The sequence below is a fragment of the Lactuca serriola genome, chromosome 6 (assembly GCF_051521515.1).
Source record: "Lactuca serriola cultivar US96UC23 chromosome 6, Lser_US96UC23_V15, whole genome shotgun sequence".
NCBI classification, from domain to species: domain Eukaryota; kingdom Viridiplantae; phylum Streptophyta; class Magnoliopsida; order Asterales; family Asteraceae; genus Lactuca; species Lactuca serriola.
The window spans coordinates 14,529,442-14,555,524 of NC_136413.1; positions in this window are offsets into that span (position 1 = coordinate 14,529,442).

The following is a 26,083-nucleotide window of genomic DNA, read 5'->3' on the forward strand; positions in this document are numbered from 1 at the left end:
CACTTTTAGGTGTTGGTGGTACGAATTACGTAGCATAGTACAATATAGTATTCACTTTGGATAACCAGAAATAGTGGGTCTAGATCAAGCAACTGTAATGGTATGGATGGTCATCTCCCAAAGTAAGATGACAACACTTGATCATTCTAGACAGTCTTGTGAATTACGTTGCGAGTGTGGGCTCATAATCCACAGACGTAGATGAAATGAGATACCGTATTCATCAAATACTCTGGTGGCTTGAGTGCATCTATGATTTACACTAGCCAAGGAAGCCCCTAGCTGTCTAGTCAAAACATTTCTCTAAATGATTCGTCAGGTGAGATAATTCTCCCTGATAATCGTGGACTAGGATCTGTAAGGGTTGATCAGGATAGGTATGTATAGGTGTAAGGTTTTATAGATATTGAAGTTAGAGATATATCTATATATTGTTTGGTAATAGCTGTTTTGGTGGGTTTGATATATATATATATATATATATATATATATATATATATATATATATATATATACAAAATATTGTAGAATTAGAATACATATGTATCGCACCAGGTTTTTGAACCTGAGCCACTCGGCTTGTATTATCAAGACTTATGCTGTCGGAACTAATTAGGATATTGAGTGATTAAGAGACAGTCTGGACCATTAAGTCTTTATGTTGTAACTTATATATTTGTATTGATTATGACATTCTTAAGGTTTTTATTAATTTGAGACAATCATTTGTACTCCAAATGTTTTAATATACTGAGATTTTTTCACAAATAAAATATTATCAAATTTTAAAGCGTGAAGAAATTTCTTTTTTGTTCTAAAAATAAAGGATGTCACATACACCACTTCCAGAAACGATTTTGACGCACAGTAGACACTAGTTTGATGTTGATCTTCTCAAGTTTGATGATTGATGCTTCTCAACTGTTATATTTATGACTTTATAATATAGTTCATTATGATAAAGAGTTATGTTTTTTGATGTCAAATTATTGGTTTTATATATACATGTATGTCGGAAAATAAAAAATACATAAAATTTATGATAACTAGGTTGAACCGGTTGGTTAGACCGATCCAACTAAAAAACGGTTTTAAAACATTGATTTCATTTAGGGGTCGTTTGATAGTTGCTGATTAAGAAAGTGCTGATTGAGAAAGGTCTGTCTGAGTAATAAGTTCTGACTGAGTAAGAAACTATGCTGTTTGATTATACATCTGAGTGAATGTGCTGACTGATACAAAATGACCATTTTACCCTCATGCTTTTTATAATAATAATAATAATAATAATAAAAGTAATAATAATAATAATAATAAAAGCAATAATAATAATAATAATAATAATAATAATAATAATAATAATAATATTAATAAAAGTAATAATAATAATAATAATAAAAGCAATAATAATAATAATAATAATAATAATAAAAGTAATAATAATAATAATAATAATAATAATAATGTATACAAAAAACTTCCAGCATAATAGACATTAAATATACTATTTTAGAGATTAAAACACAAAAAAACCCTTTAGCTTGCTGGTAAACATCATTCTATGTATAGAGGAGACCTGAGTTCAATTCTTGTAACCTCCAATTACACTTGTTTTTATCCAAGGCCAAGGGTATTATTGTAAAGTCTTGCTTTCTTTCTCAGTCAGCCTCCTGCCAACTCCTTTCTCAGTCAGACATTTCTTACCGAGTCAGATGGCCAGAATTGGATTATCAAACACATTTTGCTGACCGAGTCAGCAAAAAACGTATGACTTGACTCGGTCAGACGCATATCAAACGGGGCCTTAGATAGTTACATTAGTGAATGATTATTTTCATTAAAAATGACACAAGTTTATAAATAATAACTTTTTTCCAACAACTTAGAAATTTAGAATTTAAGTGACGGTTATTTTGGTGTAATGATGAAAAAACTACGAGATAAGAAAAATATCGCTTTATCATTATATAAAACCTGATTATCAATTTTCAAATGTATGCTTCTGAAACATGCTTGTTGAGTAGATGGGTGTGCATAACATGCAAATTGCATATTTTAAAACACCATTTACGTGTTTGTCTAACAAATATAATATAAGAACCATTTATACGGCTTTTAAAATAACTATCGCCTTTATGGAGAAATTTGTAACAACTTCATGGTGGTGCTTCTTATTGTCGAAAACGCCCTCGTACCCTTTCATCAATGCGCTTCTTTGATAGCTCAAAAGGGTTTAAATGTCGTATTTAATATTTTTTATTTAATTTTTTAAAATAGGATTTGATCATGGATACATATATTAGAAAAAAATATTGTCTAAAGTCTCGTTGTTATAAAGATGAAACATAAACTATAAAAATTTGTTTGTGAATAAAAATGATATTTTTCGGGAAATAACGCATTAAATATAGGGAAAATATATAGATAAAAATAGGGGTAAGCGGGCCTTATAGTACGTGCAACCGAACATGTATCCTTCGGAACTAGGGGCATTTTCGACAATATAAGAAATCGAATGAGATCTTTGTAGGGATTTGTGTCCCTTACTTTGATTGTGATGGACACGTGTGAAGCTTCCATCTCTAAAATTAATAAGCTTGTATACTTGTCTACTTTGAAAAGAAATATTATTCGATTAATATTGATTTTATATTCATTAATATTGATGATTTGTATAAAAGACTACTAGAGTTGTAAGCTTATTTGAATAACTTTTTTTTTTTATAAATTTAATAAATTTGACCTTCTATTTTTAAATTATTTTATAAATTTTTCTTATTTAATTAGTCTATATAAAGAAAACTAATTATTTAATATGTATATATAAATATTAATATATTGATTCATTATTTATGTAAATAAAATAAGAAAAATTATTATGTTATAGTTATAAAAATAAAATAAAAATATTATAAATATTATATTATTGTCATAAAACTATAATTTATAAATGAGATGTTATGAAATATTGAATAAAATTAATTAATTAGTAAAGAAATAAAATATATTTAAAACTATATTTTATAAATGACAAGTCTTGAAGATAATACCCCTCACCGGTATTTGTCGGAGGTTACAAATCATCTACAAGATTTCTCTTACTTGATGATCTCGTTGATCTACACTTTTTTGTTTGACATTTTTATTCTTATTGTTTTTAAATTTCGTTGCTACTGCTTAAGTTTGTTGTTATTTGTTTTCATTTTCTTTTGTAATCTTTTGTGGTTCAACTTCCTGATCATTTTTTCAAATAATTTTTGTCGTTCCAAAAAAATCTCAAGTTGATAAGATGAAGATTGAGGAGGGTGGGGCATAAAAACGGTTTTATTATTGGTTAAAATAAAACGGATATCTAATGATATTATTCTAAATTAGTTCTATGATTCATAAAAAAAAATAGACTATTTTCGATTTATTTGATACGTTCGATCTATTTTGATGAGATCATTTTAGTGTAATTTTAAATTTATTACTCGTTGATTCATTATAAGTAAAATATAATTCAAATCTTTCAATCAATAAGTGGTTAAAACTTTGATATTTTTCTAAATTCTAAATCAAACTGTAACATATCTTAGGATACAAACTATATGAGTACAATAGGTACAAAAATAATTAATTGAAAGATATTTTTTAAAGGACCACTTCCTTTCGTTCTTTATTAATTGTTCTACTTCGGTTTTAAATTCGAAACTTATATTTTCTTAAAATATTGCGTATAATGGGTCTTTTTTTTTCCTTGAAACTACGGAATTATATTAAAAATCAAGTCTATCAAACGATAAGGCAAGGGAAAAAAGAAAACAATACAAACTAAATAATTTTGAAAGGGGAATAAACCCAATCTAACCAACTACAAACCCCATTCCCCCATCCCCATATTCAACCCAACAAAATACGGTGTTTATACTGTTATCCATCACTTTCGTGGGAGAGATGCAAATCTTATTGAAGATTTTATAATTTTGGGCCTTCCAAATGCACCATAGAAAACCATAAACGGTCACCATTAAAGTTTTTTGTTTCTTTAGACAATTCCCCCAACTAGCCGCAAAAGAGACAAAATCATTTACCGAGGAAAGTATTGCATCGAAATATTACACCAATTCAAAATCTTCCCAAGAGTATCGATAGCAAACTGGCATTCCACGAATATGTGATCTGTCTCATCAATACCTATCGAGCAACTAATACATGAGGTGGAAGGGATATGAACACCCCAGTGAGAGAGAGCCACAGTAGATGGAATTTGGTCCGCTCATGCACACCAAGTGAAGCAAACGATCTTTAGAGGAACAAGGTTAATCTAAACCGTTGGGTTATCAACTGGAATTATGATTTTGGATTCAATCATAGCCCTAACATCATGAACATGGAAAACGCCAACATAAAATAATTTATATTTTTAAGTCAAGAGGGGGTGAATCAAAGTATCCTCCAAGGGTATGATGGTTTCATGAGGAACAACATACATAAGATATTTATGAGATTATGTCCAGCGTTTTTAAGATTGGAATATTGATCGAAGAATCATAAAATCTTATGATTCTATATGTTAAAAACGATATGGATTGAAATATGATCGGTTTTGTATCAAGATCGAATCTAAGATCATAAGATATTGCATTGATTAGATCCAACTCATTTTAAAAATTTGGTCTTTAATGTATGAAAGTGTAAACTATGAAGTCTTTCCTAGCACTAGAGATTTAATCATACATATTAGTTTAATAATCATACACATGTTGTCAAGATTCTCATCTTGATCTTTAAGATCTTTGATGTGTTAGTTTTTTACTATTAGTTTTAATATTTATAGATCCTAACTAATTTAAGCAGCTAAACACAAATAGGCAGTGTACAAAGTCGCATAATAGTATAGTAAAGTAGGGGTGTTGAACTCAGGGAATGAAAACTTTTAATGCAAAAATAACTGCTACTAATTAAACTTCGAATCACCTTTATCCTATGGTTGATTTATAATACAACGAATTATTTATTTGGTTACCAAAGTATGAAGTTACTAGTTATCTTGTTCGATTTCCTAGTGTTTTATCAATCTCTGATCTGTTATTACAATGGTCATGCAACAAGTGAACACTAAATTAATTTTAATGTTATTTGGTGTAACGACCCAAAAAAAAATCTAGGGTAAAAATTTCATTTTTAATATAGCTAAAACATTGATACCATTTATTTCGAACATTTCAAATCATCATTAAGTAAAACATTTATCAGAGTTCATCCGAAAATCATTCATTGCGGCAATCATAGATGTGCGCACTGCAATCCTTCCGATCCCTTCTTTTCCAACCGATGAAACCTGAAACAAAAATTGTAAACCGTAAGCACGAAGCTTAATGAGTTCCCCAGAGCATACCCCACACATAATCCACATATCATTTAGCTATAAAAGCTACCTCCACCACATAACACATATCAAATTAGCTATAAAAGCTTCCTCTACCATATAACACATATATCATAATAGCTATAAAAGCTATCTCTACCATTAGTCGTAAAGGCTATCCCTACCATTAGCTATAAAAGCTATCTCTACCATTAGCCAAAAAGGCTACCTCTACCATTAGCCATAAAGGCTATCTATACCTTTAGACGTAAAGGCTATCTCTACCATTAGCCGTAAAGGCTATCTCTACCATTAGCCACAAAGGCTATCTCTACCATTAGCTGTAAAAGCTATCTCTACCACGTATCACTGCATAAATACGCCACACACCTCTACACAACAAGTATACCAACTACCATAACATGGTCCGACCTTGGTGCCTTAGACCCATAGGTATGGTGAGAAGACTCACATCGAATGTAGAAGCTTCACGAATGAAATCCTTAGCTGCTGCCCTATCCACTTCCCGAGCTGTCAATACCAACCAGTATACCTAATTAGCAATTGGGTCCCATACCATAATCCTTAATCCATGCATGGGGTAAAATGACCATTCTACCCCTGGTCAAGTATATCCAAACTAAGGCCCAAACCAACAACGAAAGCTTGACACTATAATGTCCATAAAACCATCAATGGCCCAACTTTCCAAATTGGGCCCAAACCTTCCCAATGGGCCTTATCCTAAAGCCCAATAATTTCCCTAGTCTATAATCATGCGTCCAATTGGCCCACGAAGGCCCACAACAACCTAGTCTAAGAATTGGCCCAAACCAAGGCCCATAATGTGAAGTCCATTTCTATATTGAGTCACAAGGCCCAATAGGCCCAACTATTCTATTATTGGCCCAAAGATACATTCAGGCCCAACTATCCGCAAATCCAGACCCAAAACCATTAGGGCCCAAAAGTCTAAAGTCCACTAAGGCCCAAGCCCTCCTGAGAGCGTACGCCCAGCGTACCTCCTCTGTTAGCGTACTGGGCAAAAGGGCTATACGCACAATGTACTACATTGTACGCCCAACGTACAAACGGCTGATGCATAAAATCCATTAAGTGCTTAATGCTTCAAACCAAGGGACCAAATTACAGATCTGAGCTCTACCTAACGTCTTAATCCATAAAGTCACTAACTTGGTGACTTATATGACCCACATGAACCCAAAATCAAAGTATAACAATCTACATCCATGAAAATGACCATAACTCTTGCATGAACCCATTAAGACCTCAAAGATGGCAACTTTCTGCCTTATGGACTTAGTTAGCACCAAGGGCGGCAACCCTAAGCCTAAAACGAGTTTGGAACCATAAAGCTCAATTATTGGGACTAAAAAGATCCAAAAACTCAACATAATAGATCTAAGCATTCTCAAGTTCAGATCTTTATACCTTCATTAAGCTGAAAATGAGTCACAAAAGCCAGATCCATACACTTCTTCTTGATCTCCATTTTTGCATCTAACTCCATCTTCTTGAAAATGGATTAAACACCACAAAAATGGACTCCATAAGCTCAAAATGCTACCATGGATGATATATGACGATTTTCAGGGTTTAGAGGGGTGGAGGCTGGAGATATTAGGGTTAGGTTATGAGATAAGGAGCTTAAATAGGGTCCAAGACCCTAAAATAGGGTACTGATCTGATTGGCGTACGCCCAGTGTAATTCTGGTACGCCCAACGTACTCCGAAGAACATTCGCGACCATCCAGGTCAGTATGCCCAACGTACTCCAAGGTACTCCCAACGTACTTCCTTCTTCACTAGTACGCCCCCGCATCCTCTTTGTGTACGCCTCGTGTACTCGACTAAGCCTGAAAACCACGAAACTTTCGAAGGCCATAACTTCTTCGTTATAAGCCCGATTCCGACGATCCTTATATCCACAGAAAGGTGAAGAGAAGACCTACACTTCTATTAACTGATACCTTCCTTAAGACCTTCCGAAAAAAGTCCATTTTACACAAAATCCCGAATTGCCACTTTACCGAAATACCCCTAGACTCCAAAACACGAACCGACCACCCGGATCACTTCTAATACATCACCCGCACCCAAATGGGCCTAGATATTACCTTTTCAAAATTCCTAATCCTGATGATGACCAATCCTCGGGCCATATCCTCAGACTAAGAATCGATTCGGAACAGGATGTTACATTTGGACTATAAATGACAAGATATAATGATTATATATCTATGATCAAGACAAGCAATTCAAGCACATAATATGGATAATTAATGCACTCTAACACAATCAAAATTACTAAGTATTACCACCTAACCCTAGGATTTATTCTATCTATATATCTAGTAATTTAATGATCTTAAATAACTAGATATCAAGTTCATGAAATAAGAGTGATCATCTACTACACAAAACTTGTGGATAAGTGATTAAAACTAAAACTTTAACATGTTAGGATATTGATCTATCAAACACAAGTAAAAACCAACATAAATTAAGCCATAAACTCAAAATCAACAAATAAGATTATGGTTCTTCTATGTCAAACGAAAGTTAGGGTATTTAGTCCATAACTAAGTCAGAAACACAATAAAAAAATGAAGTAAACTAGATTAAACATTATTAAACTAGGCAAAAGTAATGATTTATTACATTCTTCGTATAGACCTCTTCAATCCTTGATCTCAAATCAAATTCTGATATTCTTAGGGTTTCTAAGAAGGTTTTGGTCACCCTTAGTCTGTAAAACTCTAAATTTTCAAATAAGTTTTTCATTTTTAATTTCACGAAAAACACAGTTTAACATCTCATACTCAGTTTATAATTTTTTCAAAACACGAGCACATAAAAATTGGTCATTGTTTGAGTTAGTTTGTTCTCTAAGGATTAGTGCAGTGAACGTGAATCTAATCACTTGAATCGGTAGCCAATAGAAGAATTAATCCATTGCACGATTACCATAACATCAACCATAGGATCAATTGAGTTGAACTAAACAGAAGTTCCCTTCGTCATTGAATTTACTTGAATCTTTGCTTTTCTAGTTTTTAGTCTATGTAATAGTAGTAAGTTTCTAGTCTTGTAAAACTAGAGAAACCCCTTTATTATTTAAGTTTAGATAAAATTAGTTTTTAGTTTTAATTTACCGTTCCCTGTGTTTGATATCCTACTAATTTAGCTTTACCACAATTGATAGGTCCACTGCCTTTGTGTGTTTATTTTATAATTAAAAGTAGGTTTAAAACTTGTTCGTTTCACATGCATCAGGTGTTATGAGATTGAGTACGTCATTGCTATTTGTTTAGTGTATGTTGTATAATTGTATATAGTTAAGATTTTATAGCCTTAGAATGCCTGATTTAGCCTTTCTTCCTGTTCCTTGTTTGGTTGTGGAATTAAGGTAGAATCATTTATTCGAATGTTTATCAAGTCTCGTACTGTGTACGATTGGCATGCACGAAGCAAAGGGTGAGGACAATAGAGATCTTGTGAGGTGGAGCAGTACCGGGGAGCAGTCTAGAATGAGGGTCTAGATGCTTAGTTGTGGTTCTAAGGAACCAGCAGGGCGAGGGTATAACTGGTCTTCAGAAATAGATTCCTTGTGACTTAGGGTCTTGAGAGGATGACTTGAGACAAATATGAGTTGGTGTAGAAGGTAGTATTTGTTGGGTTTTGAGCATTCTAACACTCCTAAGTGTACATGCAACCTTATAAACCTTGGATCTATGTTTTCTCTATTATACATGAAAATATTAAATATTCCAAGGTTTCATGCTAACTAGCATATTATGAAGCACCTATACTACAAAGTTCTAGTTAGATGACATACCTTTTGATGTAGCTTGATGTCTTCAAGCTTTAAGAGCTTAGCCCCAATAGTGTGGAAACCTCAAGTGGAATCACAAACCACCAAAACACCTTGGAAAACTTTGAGAATAAGAATACTTTGGTTCTCTCTAGTGAAATCGGCTAGCCCTTCTTAGTGTACCCACACTAGTGCCAATTTCACCAACCAAGGACATCTTTATATAGTGTGGAAACTAGGGTTAAACCCATGACCTTTCATTTCATATGATCCATGGGTTAAACACTCCATAGACTATCCATGAAAGCTTAGCCCAACCTAAATGAACTTGGCCCATTCCATATATATAAGAGTCCATATTTAATTAGTTCATTTTGATCACTTAATTAATACTAAATTAAGTCTTGATCAATACTAATTAAATAATATGATTCCATATTAATATATTAGAACTTATAATATATTAATATAAATCATAAATATACTATTCTCAAAAGACTATCCATATAAATTGTGTCGGTGAAGTGCAACCCAAATGGACCATGCCGGGTCGGGTCAAGTACATACCAAATATAGTTAAGGACTTAGACATTAATCCAACAGTCTCCCACTTGGATAAGTCTAAAACTATTATTGAGTATGACTTCAAAACCTAACTGGCAATCGTAGCTCTTAAAGTCGTTGTCGAACTCTGACCTAGTAAATGACTTGTCCATTAGATAAGGGATCATATATTCCTCCATTCTAGATATCATATGGACTGAGACATGGATTATAATCATTCTCTCTGTCCATTTGTTGTTTCCCGATTTCCGATTTATGACGACTGACTGATTGAACAAATCAAATCAGTCCTGGCTTGGCCAAGCACTCACATGTGTCATCATTAAATCATCGAGGGGCCCACATATATGACTTTTATCCCGAAGGTAAAAGGAATGGATAAACTTCGACTCATATGGCTTGTTCTGCTACTTGTTGAATCATACACAAAGGCACGTTTTATAACATCGAGTTACCAATGCGTTTTCGTGTAATCAATGTAATATCAACTCATAGTAACAACTCATATCTCTAGGTTTGAAGAATATAAGACGTTATTGTCTCATGATCACTCGTGATAAAATCCATGAAGTGATTCCAATGAGCGCGGGTTGAATCCAATACTCAGAACTTATGAGCACTCATGAGTGTTGTAGAACAACTTTGTCCACCAACTTGGACCTCTACAAGCCAACCCATGACAGTCTTGATTCATATCTACTTCCAACATATGACCGACTGTGGATGGTTTGAATAACTTAGTCATTCCGGAGGAACAACCTAGTTTATTCTGGAAGTCAAAACATGCAAAATGAAACACAAGAATAATTAAATCTAATACGGTATCAAAACCTATGAACATAAATAAAACACCTTTTATTTATCGCCATATGATTACACATTATTATTTGCATACTGTTTCAGCTATCAACTTTATTCTTGAACTAAAACAATAGTTGTCCCATGCTCCGAGCACGTACACTATGGTTTTCTAAACAATAGCTTTGCCGTACACCAAGTATGCACTCTATGTTTGTCTATGATCCTTTGTGAAATAAACCAATTGACCAAACTTTCAATGATTCTAATTTCACACTCCCGAATCCTTATGGCGAATGCATGAATTCCAAATTCATGTCATTTTACCGAAATCTGTTAGATTCTCAACTTATATGCAATGATTCTCTTGTAATGATTATGCACTAAGTCACAAAGACTTGACAACAAGCATTACAGAGCATTCCAAAGGAGATCAACTCCTTGGAAACATCCTTCTTGCATTAAGTTTCCTAATCTTACACAGATTTATTGAACAACTTCCACCAATGGGATCATTTCCACATTCTCTTTTTGACTATCACTTCTGAACAATTGTTGCCTCTTTTCAGAATATGTCAATATGGTCCTTCCAACAAATGGCACTATACTTCCAACTGTCCTTGAGCAACCAATCTTTGGTAAACCTTAGATTGTCCTAAACAATTGCTTAATCATTTTAGTCATATTCAGTTCTAGACCTTTTCCCTTCTTAATTCCCCAGGCATTTGGAAAATTTTAGAAAGGATGAATATAGCACATGTAATTGATCCTATATCCAAAGCATATGGGACACGATTCATGATGTCTCACATAAAGGCTAAACCAGTCTTTTGCTATTATATTTTCATTTCTATTTGACAAGTTCTCATAATTCAGATTAAGAAAAGGGATGTCGTAATCATAATCGAATTTTAAAACGCAAATAATGAACCCATATAAAGAATTTCCTTATGTTGAGCCATTCCAACATGAAATTCATCTATATTCTTGACTAAATTTGATTAAAATCTCAATATAAGCTTTTAGAATTGAAATGAAGTATAATTTCCTCTCCCTTAATTATAACAAAACAACTTTTTCAACCCCTACAGCCTCACGAAATGAAACTCTTGTTTTCTATAATTAACATTGCTAACTTGCAATTCTTATCATAGTTATCATGCTCCCACTAACATGATGATTATTAACATAACACATATGCTCCCACTAGCTTTGACATGTACCCAGAAATCAACTGGATTTCTAGAAATCAATGCTTTATTGACTTTCTTACCAAAGTTCAGATTTCTGATACTAGATTGCTTTGATAAGGCTTTATCAAAATTATACACCTTATATTAGATAGCTCACAGGTGTGTCTAAACAATTTCAGAACTATGAAAAGGGATGTCGTAATCATAGTCTCAATTGTTTAGACCTTTTTCCATTTGTCATAAGTCAATGTTTGTGTGCCGGTTAACCACGCACGCTCCACTAACGACTTTGAGAACTGCAAATATCACAATTGCTATCTACTTAAAATCTACTTAGTTTAATAATTTCTCACCATCATTTTCTTGAATTAGAGAGAAACCTTATGACACTTAGATTTTATGGTGTATGTGTTCTTATCCATGAGAATTTGTCAAACCATAATCACAAGACTAGGTTAGTGACAAATCTTAACTCATATGGAGTGAACTCATGCAATCTTAACTTCTTGCCACCTGGCAGCTCAAGGGCCTGCCATTTCTTCCAAGTAGCTATGCAAACAATTGAGAACATGTAGAACTCAAATGTATAGCCAACTTAGCTGGAATGGGCACAAAAATGTCAACACGATAGGTTATAAGCATCTAGTTGTGTTCTAGTGATGAAGTACATGTTTTATTCTTGATTACATCTTGAAACCCTTTCAGGATCTTTTAGACTCCCACTGTCTCCTTGACCTATAAGACTTTCTTGCCAAATATTTAAGAGATAGTGTGGATTATAATCAAGACAATCACTTAACACAATTGGCCTTAGTTGGTCTTTGTTTTATCCAAAACATCACAACTTACCTATTTCAAATGTACAAGAGTAGAAAACTTTTACTCTTACATTTGACAAGTGTTTTAAACCTTTCTTTAAGATACGTCACTCAACTTACAGTCTTGGAGTATGACTCTAAGACTTGTTTTGAGGACAAGTAACTTGACAAGTTACACAAACACATTTTAGAATCATCTCTTAGATTAAAATGGATTGAAAACACATAATCAATTAACTTATCTATTAATCTAAGCAACTCATATGAACAAAGATAATACACATCAAACATTTTCATGTAATTAGCATAACTTTTAAACTAATACAAAACATGAATCTATTGACAATTATCTTTGAAATTGGAATAGCATGAACATTACCACATCAAAAACAAGTTTATAAGTCCAAAAACATCTTAGGGTAATGTTCCTAGTCCAATTCCAGCCAAAAAAGTCGAATATATTCTGTCTGGAGGTCCAACTCGTCGAGTGCACGAACAAACTCGATGAGTTGGATGCATTTTGCCTTGGACTCGTCGAGTCCCTTTATGGACTCGACGAGTCTGCTGTGCAGACAGCACCGAAATTCTATTTTTGAGCAGTTTTTGCAAGTGTAACAAGAAAACAAGCCTAGGCTTTGATACCACTGTTGTGTTTTGAGCATTCTAACACTCCTAAGTGTACATGAAACCCTATAAACCTTGGATCTATGTTTTCTCTATTATACATGAAAATATTAAATATTCCAAGGTTTCATCCTAACTAGCATATTATTAAGCTGCTATACTACAAAGTTCTAGTTAGATGACATACCTTTTGATGTAGCTTGATGTCTTCAAGCTTTAAGAGCTTAGCCCCAATAGTGTGGAAGCCTCAAGCAGAATCACAAATCACCAAAACACCTTGGAAGACTTTGAGAATAAGAATACTTTGGTTCTCTCTAGTGAAATCGGCTAGCCCTTCTTAGTGTACCCACACTAGTGCCAATTTCACCAACCAAGGACATCTTTATATAGTGTGGAAACTAGGGTTAAACCCATGACCTTTCATTTCATATGATCCATGGGTTAAACACTCCATGGACTATCCATGAAAGATTAGCCCAACCTAAATGAACTTAGCCCATTCCATATATATAAGAGTCCATATTTAATTAGTTCATTTTGATCACTTAATTAATTTAAATTAAGTCTTGATCAATACTAATTAAATAATATGATTCCATATTAATATATTAGAACTTATAATATATTAATATAAATCATAAATATACTATTCTCAAAAGACAAAAGATGACTTTTGAGAGAGTATGGTGTACACAAATCGGTTATGGCTCTCCAAGAACACTCTAGTCTCTCTAGCACCAATTTCACCAACCAAGGGGTTTCTTATATAGTGTGGAACAACTAGGGTTACACCATGCAAACCCTAATGTGCATGACTTTCCAAATTCATTAGGCTCCATGGGTTTTAACCTTCATGGAGTATCCATGGGTCACCACACGGGTTTAGCCCAACATAAAAAAGTATGGATCATAATCCCATTTTATAAGAATGAATGATTTACACAATCAATCCCCATATATTTAATTAGTCTCTTTTGATGACAAAATTAATTCCAAATTAATTCTTGATCAATAGTAATTAAATAATATGATTTCATATTAATATATTAAAACTTTTAATATATTAATAAATCACAAATAACCTCTTCTCAAAAGTCCATCCTATCAATTTGTCCTGGTGATATGCAACCCTAACGGACCATGCTACTCTCGGGTCAAGTAAATACCAATTATAGTTATGGACATAGACACTAATCCAATAGTCTCCCACTTGGATAAGTCTAATAACTATTATTGCAAGTACGACTTGAAACTTGACTAGCAATCGTAGCTCTTAGAATCCGATGTCGAACTCTAACCTAGTCAATGACACGTCCATTAGATAAGGGATCATATATTCCTCCATTGTAGATATCATATGGACATGAGACATGGATTATAGTCATTCTCTCTATCCATCTGTTGCTTCCCGATTTCCGATTTATGACGACCGAGTAATTGAACAAATCAAATCAGTCCAGGCTTGGCCAAACACTTTGGGGTGTCATCACTAAATCCTCGAGGGGCCTACAAATATCGCTTTTATCCCTCCAATGGTAAAAGGAATGGATAAACTTCTACTTAAATGCTTGCTTGTACTTACTCATCAAATCACACACAACAATATGTTTATAACACCAAGTTACTGGTGCGTTTACGTACGCCAATCTACAACCGACTTTTAAACTACAACTCACATGTCTTGGTTTCAAGAATATAAGATATTATCGTCTCATGATCACTTGTGATAAAATCCATGCTGTGATTCAAATCAGTTTGGGTTGAATCCAATACTCGAATCTTATTCCAGGAGCATTCATGAGCACTGTAGCTATGTCTAAAACACCTAGACAAACTACAGACCCATTCATGACAGTCTTGCCTCAATACCTACTTCCAAAGTATGATCGACTGTGGATGGTTTGAATAACCTAGTTATTCGGGAAGTCAAAACATGCAAAGTGAAACACAAGAATAATACTAATCATATATGGCCCAAAAACTTTTGAGTCCCATATTGATTGCTCATTATTCATTGTAGAATGTTTTGAATAATCAACTTAATACTTGAATTAAAGCAATAGTTATGCCATGCTCCAAGCATGCACACTATGTTTTCTATTGTCATTTCTTTGTGAAATAGATCAATTGAAAAACATTTCAATGAAAACCATTTCAGAATTCCAAATCTTTATCACCAGTGTAAGAATTCCAAATTATTGTCACTGCCAGAATGTGTTAGATTCTAAACTATCATCCAATGATTCCTTTGTAATGTCTAGGTTCCAAAAGTCACGGAGACTTGACCAACGATATTACAAAGTATTCCGTTGGAGATTGTTACAAGACAATTCCATGGAATCGAAGGCTCAAATTCAAAGCACATTCCTTTGAACATCCTTCTCGCATAAAAGTTTCTAACCACAAATTCTTAATATCCAACACCCAATATGAAAACATTCCATATTTTCCATATGAAAACTCACTATTAATAGAATACTTTCTATTTATAATAGTGTCGATATAGCACATCCATTACTATACTTCCAACTGCCCTTAAGTGACCAATCCTCGGTGAACCTTAGATTGTCCTTTAATAATTGTTTGACCACTTTAGCCATATCTGGTTCTATCTTTTTTTCCCTCTTAATGCCCTAGGAATTTGGAAAATATTTAGAGCGGATGAATATTATAGCACATGTAATCGATCCTATACCTGAAGCATATAGGACACGATTCATGATTTCTTACATAAAGACATGATACCTAACCAGTCTTTTGCTACAATGTTTCTATTTTCCATGTTCTCATAATTCAAATTATGAAAAGGGATGTCGTAATCATAATCAAATTGTGAGAACGCAACATAATCATGACTATATTTGATTAAAATCTCACAATCCAAGCTTGAAGTATAATTTCCTCTCCCTTAATTATAGGAAAACAACTTTTCAAACTCTGCAACTTGCAAATTGAAACTTTTGTTTTTTATAATTGACATTGCTAACTTGCAACATTCACCATAATTGATTATGCTCCCACTAGCATAATAATTGTTATCTTAATAGCATAGCAATTATGCTTCCACTAGCTTTGACATGTACTTTGAAATCAGCTGGACTTCTAGAAATCAATACTTCATTGACTTTCTTCCCAAAGTTCAGATTTTCGATATGAGATGCTTCGTTGAGACTATATCTAGGTTTATCAAACTCATACACCTTTCCTTAGATAGCTCACATGTGTGTCTTAACTATTCACAACTTACGACTATAAGTTCCAAATGTTTAGACCCTTTTGCCATTTCTCACAATTCAAATTATGAAGAAGAATGTCGTAATCATAATTGAATTAGAGAATGCAAATATCACAATTCTATCCCCTTAAAATCTACTTAGTGAAAGCGTTTCCTCACAATCCTTTTCATGAATTGGAGAAACCTTATGACACTTAGATTTTTTATGGTGTATGTGTTCCTATCCGTGTGAATTTGTCATAACCATAATCACAAGACAAGGTTAGTGACAAATCCAAACTCATATAGACTGGACTTGTTCAATCTTAATTTCTTGCCACCTGATAGCATAAGGGCCTACCATTGCTTTCAAGTTGTTATGCAAACAACTAAGAAATCATAGAAATCACATGTATAGTCAACTTTACTGGAATGGACACAGAAACAAGAATATGTCAACACGATAGGTCACAAACCTCAAGTCGTGTGCTAGTGTTGAACAATAGGTTTACTCTTGATTAGTTCTTGAAACTTGTCAAGATCCTTAAAACTCCCACTGACCTCTTAACATATAAGATTCTCTTGTCATGAACCATTCCATGACAAAAAAAATATTCAAGAGTTAGTGAGGATTCTTATCAAGACAAAACACTTCACATAATTCTTAGTTGGTCTTTGTTTTATCCAAAACATCACAACTTACCAATTTTAAATGTACAAGAGTAAGAAACATTTTACTCTACATTTGATAAGTTTTATAAACCTTTCTTAAGATTATGTCACTCAAGGCTCAATCTTGGAGTATGAATCTAAGACTTAATTTGGAACGAAGTATGATTCACCTTTTTGATTTAACCATTCCAACAATTCACGATTCCTCTTCTTAGCCATAGAAATGCATTAAGATGACCTTAGAGGATCAATTGTGATATGGTTTTTTAATAATCACTAAGATAATCATAAATAGGATACTCAAGTACTCTCCCATCTTTTCAGATTGGAGAAACTTTTATCTTTCTGCCTAATTTGATTCTTCTCATTCGTTCTACCATACATTGAAACTTTTCTAATGTTCCAGAATTATGCTTAATCTTGTAAGCATAACCATATTCACTAAACTTTAGTACATCATGACAAACATTTTTATCGATCTTTGTGGTGGACCTCGACCAGCGCACACCCAGTGTACCTGATCCCCTAGTCCTTCACTTGACTCACATATTCATGTGAACAAGTAATTAGTCTTAATTTCCCAAAGTTAAAGGTTCTCATTCGTCACACAATATGAGTTGCATGATTCCAAGTTTCTATCCAACTAAAACTCTGGTGATGAGAATCCTTCCTTATTTGGCAAATTTTGGACACTACCACAAATGAAAGAATCAAGTTCATATTGCTAACATAGAAACATACAAACATCAATTTTCATAATTGCAATTGCAAGGAGATGAAATAAAATAAAAACCAAAATTTTATTTATTTATGAAATATGGAAAAACTTTTCCTTACAATGAAATTACATATTAAACCTATGTTATTACAAATTTCTAAGCAATCTATCATAACTCTTAAGCAACAGCTCAAGAATCTGATCATTGAAGCATGCGATCGAAATCCCTTTCTTCGCAATCAGACTCAGCCTACTCTTCTTTTAAGCTTCCTTTCTTTTCTTAGATTCTACAAAACATCAAAATGTAATTACATTACATCATGTATTGAGAATCTCCAAAAGGAACTTAATGGAGTTAGATAGTGGACTTACCTGAAACAAAGTCATACACTCTGACTTTACCATCCTTGTGGTCTTTTAGGTAAATATGGCAGCTTCGCAACAAATGCCCCTTCCCTTGGCAACAGAAACATACGGACTCTTTGGGAATGGGACTATCTCAGACTTAGCTTTTCTCTTTACCATTTGGTCAAATGACTTGACCATGGCCGATCCCTTTCCATTGGGAAGAGAAAGCTTTTCTGGACTTTCAATGTTACCATTGTCAATGTCCATGGAAGTTTAGGAAGTAGATCTACCAATCAAATTTGCTTTTACAGTGCGCCAAATCATTGCTGATTCAGCAACAACTAGCAAATATGTAAGATCAATACGTGTCATGTTGTGGTCTGCCATATAGTAGTCCTTAAAGAACCCGCTATATGACTTAGGAAGTGATTAAATAACCCAGTCAACAACCAACTTCCTCGATACTTCGACACCTAAATCTCCCAGGTTGTCAATATGTAACTTCATCTCCAAGACATGAGCACATACAGACTTTCCTTCCTGCCAATAGGGCTTTGAGTGACCTTGAACTTATGGGTTGGGGAGAATTATTGGAGGAGGTGGAGGAAGCGAAATTCCACTACATCACGAAGAAGGGATTAATCTTTCACCTTGATCGTCTTTTGGAATATCACCTTTGTGAAGAAAACTTTTTCCAAAAGGATAAGGAAGATCATAGTTGTCTGAACTAGACATCTATAATGGGAGACATTCAAGTTTAGTTGATTTTAGTCCTTAATATAACACCCAACATGAAATATTAAGACTAGGACCCAACACAATATTTTACAATTCGATAGAGGGATGCCGTAATCCAAATTGCAAAATATTTGAAGGTAGGCAAATGACGATTTACCAATTTCCACCATGAAAAACGAAAAAGAATTTTAGGTTTTAAGTGAATTGAGATTCCTATATCCTTTGAGATTCATTGAAACTTTCAATGGCATGTTTAAATTTCGATTGTGCCCTTCAAGTTTGTGACTAGGATGCCAAAGATCACAAACAAGGTGTGAATAACCATGCAAATTAGCTTGGTACACTCAATGTTACAACCACCTAATCAATGTGTCAGTTAACCACACACGCTCCGTTGATCTATGATTAACATCAAACTACCCTTTGGCACGCACTGTCAGTCCAGGTTAGTGTGTCGGTTAACCACACACGCTCCACTAACAACTTAACAAGGTGCAACGTGCAATTTCATGGGTTAGCACCAAATTCACATTTTCCTAAGTAACTATGATTGGGAATTTATAAGTGTTTAGTTACTTAGTAGTTCATTATATTTTTAATGAGAATGTATGTCCTATCAAACTCGTTCGGCTAACGACCCTCCATCAGTCAAGGAAGCGGTGAGTGAGAGTGGACACCCATTAAACTGACATTTTATAGGCAATAACCTTATACCTCCCTTATACACCGGCTTCGTGAATGAGGCCTACTAACGGTAAGACTGACTTTACTCTTATATATATATATATATATATATATATATATATATATCACTAAACCTATAATAATATAATAAAGTATAAGGGTTGAATTTTAAACTTTTAAAACTATAGGGATTGGAACTAAAGTATTCAAAAGTGAAACTTTACAAATTCTAAAACTTGAGGGCAAGTTTTGAAACTTGTCAAAACTTTTGGTTTCCATAACTTATGAGTTTAATATGGTTTTAATGAAAAGACTCTTGAAAATCCATAACTTGAGGACAAGTTATGGAGTTCATAAAACCATTTATGGGAAAACACTCTTCAAGTTCATAACCTATGATTTTAATGATCTCTTTAAATGAAAAATTTTCGTTTTCCATAACTTGAGTACAAGTTATGGAATTCATCAAAACCATTTAGATCAAAAATTCTAACAAGAAAATCAAACAATTTGCTAATGATCTAAATTAAACTCATAAGAACACGACAATTCATATAAAACAAATTTCATGTAACTAGCCTAACCCTATAAAATAATACAAAACATGAAACTTTGACAATTATCTTTTATTTGGATAAGGATAATCATTACCAAAGCAACAAAAAAAATTATATGAACAAAAACATTTTGTGGTAATGATCCAAATCCAATTAAGCTAGCAAGTCCAAAAAACTGCCAGACCCATCACCACCTCGTGGTAATTTTGACCACCTCGTGGTGATCAAGCAGAGTCCAAAAAACGATTTTTTACGTTTGAAAAACAAGTAGCACGAAGGATATTAGAAAACAACCCTAGTCTCTGATACCACTGATGGGTTTTAGTATAATACAACATCCTATGGTGCACATACAACCCTAAATGCTTTGGATCTATGTTTTCTCAAATTATACATGCATTGTTGTTTCCAAAGCATTAAGCCTACAACCAACATACAATTTACATAAACATCATACAAATGAGTTATATAATTACCTCTTTGTTGTAGCTTGTAGTTTTGGCCTTTAAGAACTGAGCACCAATAGTGTGAATGCATCAAATGGAATCACAACACACCTATGGACAAAAGACGACTTTTGAGAGAGTATGGTGTACAGAAATCGGTTATGGCTCTCCAAGAATACTCTAGTCACTCTAGTACCAATTTCACCAACCAAGGGGTTTCTTATATAGCGTGGCACAACTAGGGTTACACCATGCAAACCCTAATGTGCATGACTTTCCATATTCCTTAGGCTCCATGGGTTTTAACCTTCATGGAGTATCCATGGGTCACCACATGGGTTTAGCCCAACATAAAGAACTATAGATCATAATCCCACTTTATAAGAATGAATGATTTACACAATCAATCCCCATATATTTAATTAGTCTCTTTTGATCACAAAATTAATTCCAAATTAATTCTTGATCAATACTATAACTAATATGATTTCATATTACTATATTAGAACTTATAATATATTAATAAATCACAAATAACCTCTTCTCAAAAGTCCATCTGTAATGCCCAGGTTTCGGGGCTAAGCATTTTTAGACAATGTAATAGTCTAGGTCAACTATTGTAAATCTTTTTGAAGTAATAAAGATGAAATATTTGAATTCTATGTGAATTATGTGTATTTGTGTGCTTATTACTTAATTATAAAGATATAATTAATAAAGGATAAAAATAAGCGTCAAAATTAAAGTGTGAGATAAGTATGATATCTTTACATAAAGCTGTAGTGGTCGAAACAAGGATTACAGGGATATAAAGAACGCCGAAATCCGAGTTATAACGAAGAAGTTAAGATTTTTTGAAGTTTCAGCTTAGCAGTATACAGCCCGAAATTCGAATATTAGATCGAACGGTTTTTAGCCGACACAACCTAAACGAGAATCGAAGATCTCATTAATAGTAGCACAACGATAAAAAGACGGACGAAAACAGACGTCGGATGAAGAAGTTATGAATTTTTAACAGACCAATCCTGTCCCGGCCTGTTAATAATATAAATTTTAAAATAAAGTCAAAATTAGCCGTTGGAGTCTAAACGAAAGTTGTAGAGTACGTTTCCACCTTCACGTGGATATAAAGAACATTGAAAACAGAGCTCATACGCGAAAGTTACGAGTTTTTAAAGTTTGTAGTCGATTTTGCGAGACCTGATGCGAAAGTGCTGATGTGGCGCTTTCCCAGCCGTCCGATGATGATCGCTGAAGTCGCACCGGATGGAGACATGTCTTTTTTTAGCCTTCGCTCTACGCCCCGCGTCCGAGGTTGGTACGCCCAGCGTACCTTCGGTCCTTATCCTCTTCCGGAGTGCGAGACAGCTGAATCCGAGCTAGGCCTTATCCGAAGACTACGCCCCGCGTAGCCGAGGACTACGCCCAACGTACATCTGAGGCTCGCGGCTATAAATACCTGCGAGGGTTGCCGAACAAATCACACCAATTCTCATTCTCACTCTAGTTTCTTTCTCTCTCTAAGACTCCAAACCACTCCTAAACCCTAGATAAAACCCCTAGCACCCAAAGGAAGCCCCGAGGCTCCCGGAGTCCTGAGAAAAAAGGTCTTTTAGATTCGAAACGCTGCTCCGAGCAAAGCCCGGTTTTCTTTAAAATCCACTATAAGTGAGCTACGCTTACGCAATTTTTAATATAGCTTTCAAATAATTATAGTAATGTTATTAGGTCCTTAAAATACTTATTTGAACTATTATTATGAGCTATATAAGTATCGTGTAACGCTTATATAATAATAATAATAGTCAGACTATTAATTTGTCGCGGCTATCGTTAGACTAAACCCTAGTGGTATTGGTACTAGGTTTTATCGAAGGAAAATTGTTTTGAGAGTATCGAAGCGATGTCCGAGTGTTGAGTCACCACCTTTCAGGTGAGTGCATAGTTACTTTCAGCTTACACATAGATATGAAGTATTTTATATAAATTACGTGTTGTGTGTGCATATTATCTGTATACTTGCTATCTATGCTGGATGAACAATTTTATACATGTTTTTATATGATTTAAACTATATATGTATTTTATATCTACAAAATGTGTTGGGTAAAACATGGGTAGATGAATAGTTGTTGTGTGACAAAATAAAATAATGAGAGGCCTCGTTATAGATGTTATTGATGATCCAGACATCTAGCGGAGTATAGATGACAACCACAGACTATTCTAGATAGTCCAGTGGAACATTAGCAGGCTCGCAACCTGTAGGTGTTTATTTGAACTGTGTGCTCAACAGGTGTACTCCATCCCCCACATGGTTCCCTTAAGGACATTTATTGCTGAGGAATCCCCTTAGCAATAGTGTCCATCCCGATGAAAGTCCTCAGACTAGGTCCCTTGTGTTAGATGTTTTAGGGATGCAAAGTGAGGATAACGAGAACGGGTAATCGGGTTTGTTTGGTTTGATAAAGTTAATAAACTTAATTATTTTGGGTTGAAAACCCTATGTGCTCACCAGGCTCCCAAGCCTGACCCACTCGGTTTCTTGTATTACAGGTAGTGGCGCATGAGCATAGATGTGATGTCTTGGGATGAGAGATTAAGGGATTTTAGGCCTGTAAATACAAAATAATGTAGTAAGTCATATGATGTATTGTTTATGCTTATGATCTGTATCGAACATGACATCCCGAGTCTTTTTTAATGAAATACATTTCTATGGAAATGCTTTTGATAAACCTTTATCAGATTTTGTTTTGGGACAAATTCCGCAACTCTTTTATTTAAAATGTTACTGTGATTTTTAAACAAAGTATAAACAAAATCGGTCTTTTCTGGCCGTGAAAATGGGGATGTCACAGTTGGTATCAGAGCATTAGTTTAAGCGAACTAGGAATTTGTAGGATTTCTAGACTTAAACTTAAAATGCTAAGCAATGATTGTGAGGTGTGAGCACTAGCTTATTTTAGGAATTATGCCTAAAATGCTTTTATGTGCTAAATGTTGTGTGTCTGATATGTTGTTATTTGTTCGGATCTATGGTCTGTTGCCGACCGGATCTGGAAACCTTATGTGTTTAGGATTCTAAACGTACGACTATGATATTAGTACAAGCATGTAAACGTTTCAGAGAGATAAGGATGATTTGAACATCAGTCCTAAATAAAGATCTAAATTCACCTTATTCGGTGTATAGATCAAAATGGCAAGAACCCGCAGTGGAGCCGGGAATGCAAATGGGAACAAAATCCAACCCCTAGTGATTGAGCAAATATCGGTTGTGGTAGCTGCTGTTGAGCCAATAACGATGGCCGGAGTTCAAGCGATGATCCAGGCGATGTTGGATTGTCAAATGTAGGAAACCAGATGTTTGCTCCAAAAAAATCGAGAGGAACCGACCATACAGATCGAACAGCCCAAGTTGAACGAAGGGCAGACTGAGGTGGGGAACTACAGTGGAACTGTTGGTCAAGTCAAACCACCAATAGTTCGACAAAACAACCAAGATGATGTAGTCGAGAGAAACGGATGCAAGTACAATGATTTTCTGACTTGCAAGCCATCGACTTTCACTAGAAAGGAAGATCCGATCGGAGTCATAGATTGGATCTCAGAAATGGAGTTATCCTTTATGACGTGCGGTTGCAGAGGCAAACTGCCAAACACCTTTGCAGTGCGTCAGTTCCGAGGAGGCGATGTATGTTGGTGGAATACCTGGGGAAGACTTTAATCCCCAACGAGCCCCTGCAACTGACATAGGCAGAGTTTCTGGTGCAATTCAAACGTAAGTACTGCTCGGCCCAAAACCTGCTCCAGCTAGAGAACCAGTTCCTGACCCTGAAGAAGGGAAGCATGTCAATCGATGAATACACGAACAACTTCACAGAAAAGATGGAGTTTGCCTTGCGTCTTGTTCCGGATGAGCTGACAAAAATTGATAAGTACGCAAGGACTTCCATGGGAGTATGCTGTGCCAGTGCGTCGGGCACATACTCTGGATGCAACTATTTGGGCTGCCAAGTCTGTGGAGGATATGATTAAAGGAAGAGCTGCCAGCAAGTTTGAGGTTGGCGAGAAAAGGAAATTTGAAGGGTCTGCTAAACCCAAAAAAAGAAGAGCAAGTTCGGTTCAAAGAAGCTCGGGGGAGGAGGAAATGAATCGAAATGGTGTGAGAAGTGCAAGAAGAAGCACTCAGGAAAATGTAGCAAGGAAGTAACCTGCTACAAGTGTGGGAAAACGGAGCACTATGCCAACGAGTGAACCATCAACAAGAGGGTTTCCTACGAGTGCCGTGAAGAAGGGCATATTGCTAAGGATTGCCCAAAGAAGAAAGACACGAGAAGGCCCAATGTTCCACCAAAGCCAAATGTGAGAGCCTTCCAGATGACACTCGAGGCTGCGAAGGAGGCAGCAGACGTCGCTTCAGGTACCTTTCTTGTAAATGGTTTTCCTTCCAATATACTATTTGATTTCGGAGCCAACTACTCTTTTGTGTCGTGTAAATTTGGTGGGAAACTAGCATTACCTGTAGAAAAACTTGATAATGCCTTGATTGTAGAAGTTGCCAGTGGCAAGTTCGTACCTGTTAGTAATCGTATTAAAAACGTAGTAATCGACCTAAATGGAAATGAATTCCACGAAGAGTTGTTGCCCATAGAGGTGAACGGTTTTGACATCGTTTTGGGGATGGATTGGCTTAGCGCCAATGATGCCGAGATATTTTGCCGAAAGAAGATAGTTAGGGTAAATCCCCCTGGAAAGGAGTCATTTATGGTGTACGAGGACAAACGTAAAGTGAATTTTGGAATCATCTCCCTGATGAAAGCCAGAAAATGTTTATCCAAAGGATGTGCATCATATTTGGCATTTGTGATTGATGCTAAGAAGGAAAAGAAGGAGGTAAAGAATATACCGGTCGTATGTGATTATCCAGAAGTCTTTCCCGAAGATCTTCCCGAATTACCACCTGATAGGCAAGTGGAGTTTCGAATTGACTTGTTACCAGATACAACACCAATAGAAAAAGCACCTTACCGATTAGCACCGATGGAGATGAAGGAGCTTATGACGCAACTTCAGGAGCTGTTGGACAACGGTTTCATTCGACTTAGTTCATCACCCTGGGGAGCTCCGGTGTTATTCGTGAAAAAGAAGGACGGAAGCATGAGAATGTGTATAGACTACCGAGAGCTGAACAAGGCAACGATGAAGAACAAGTACCCATTGCCAAGAATGGATGACCTATTCGATCAGTTGCAGGGTTCGAGCTACTTCTCAAAGATCGATCTTAGGTCAGGATATCATCAGCTAAAGGTAAGAGAGCAAGATATTGAGAAAACTGCATTCAGAACAAGATATGGACACTACGAGTTCTTGGCTATGTCGTTTGGACTAACCAATGCTCCAACAACATTCATGGATTTGATGAATAGAGTTTGTAAACCATTCCTCGATAAATCTATGATAGTGTTCATCGACGACATTCTGATCTACTCGAAAAGCCAATAGGAGCATGGCAAAC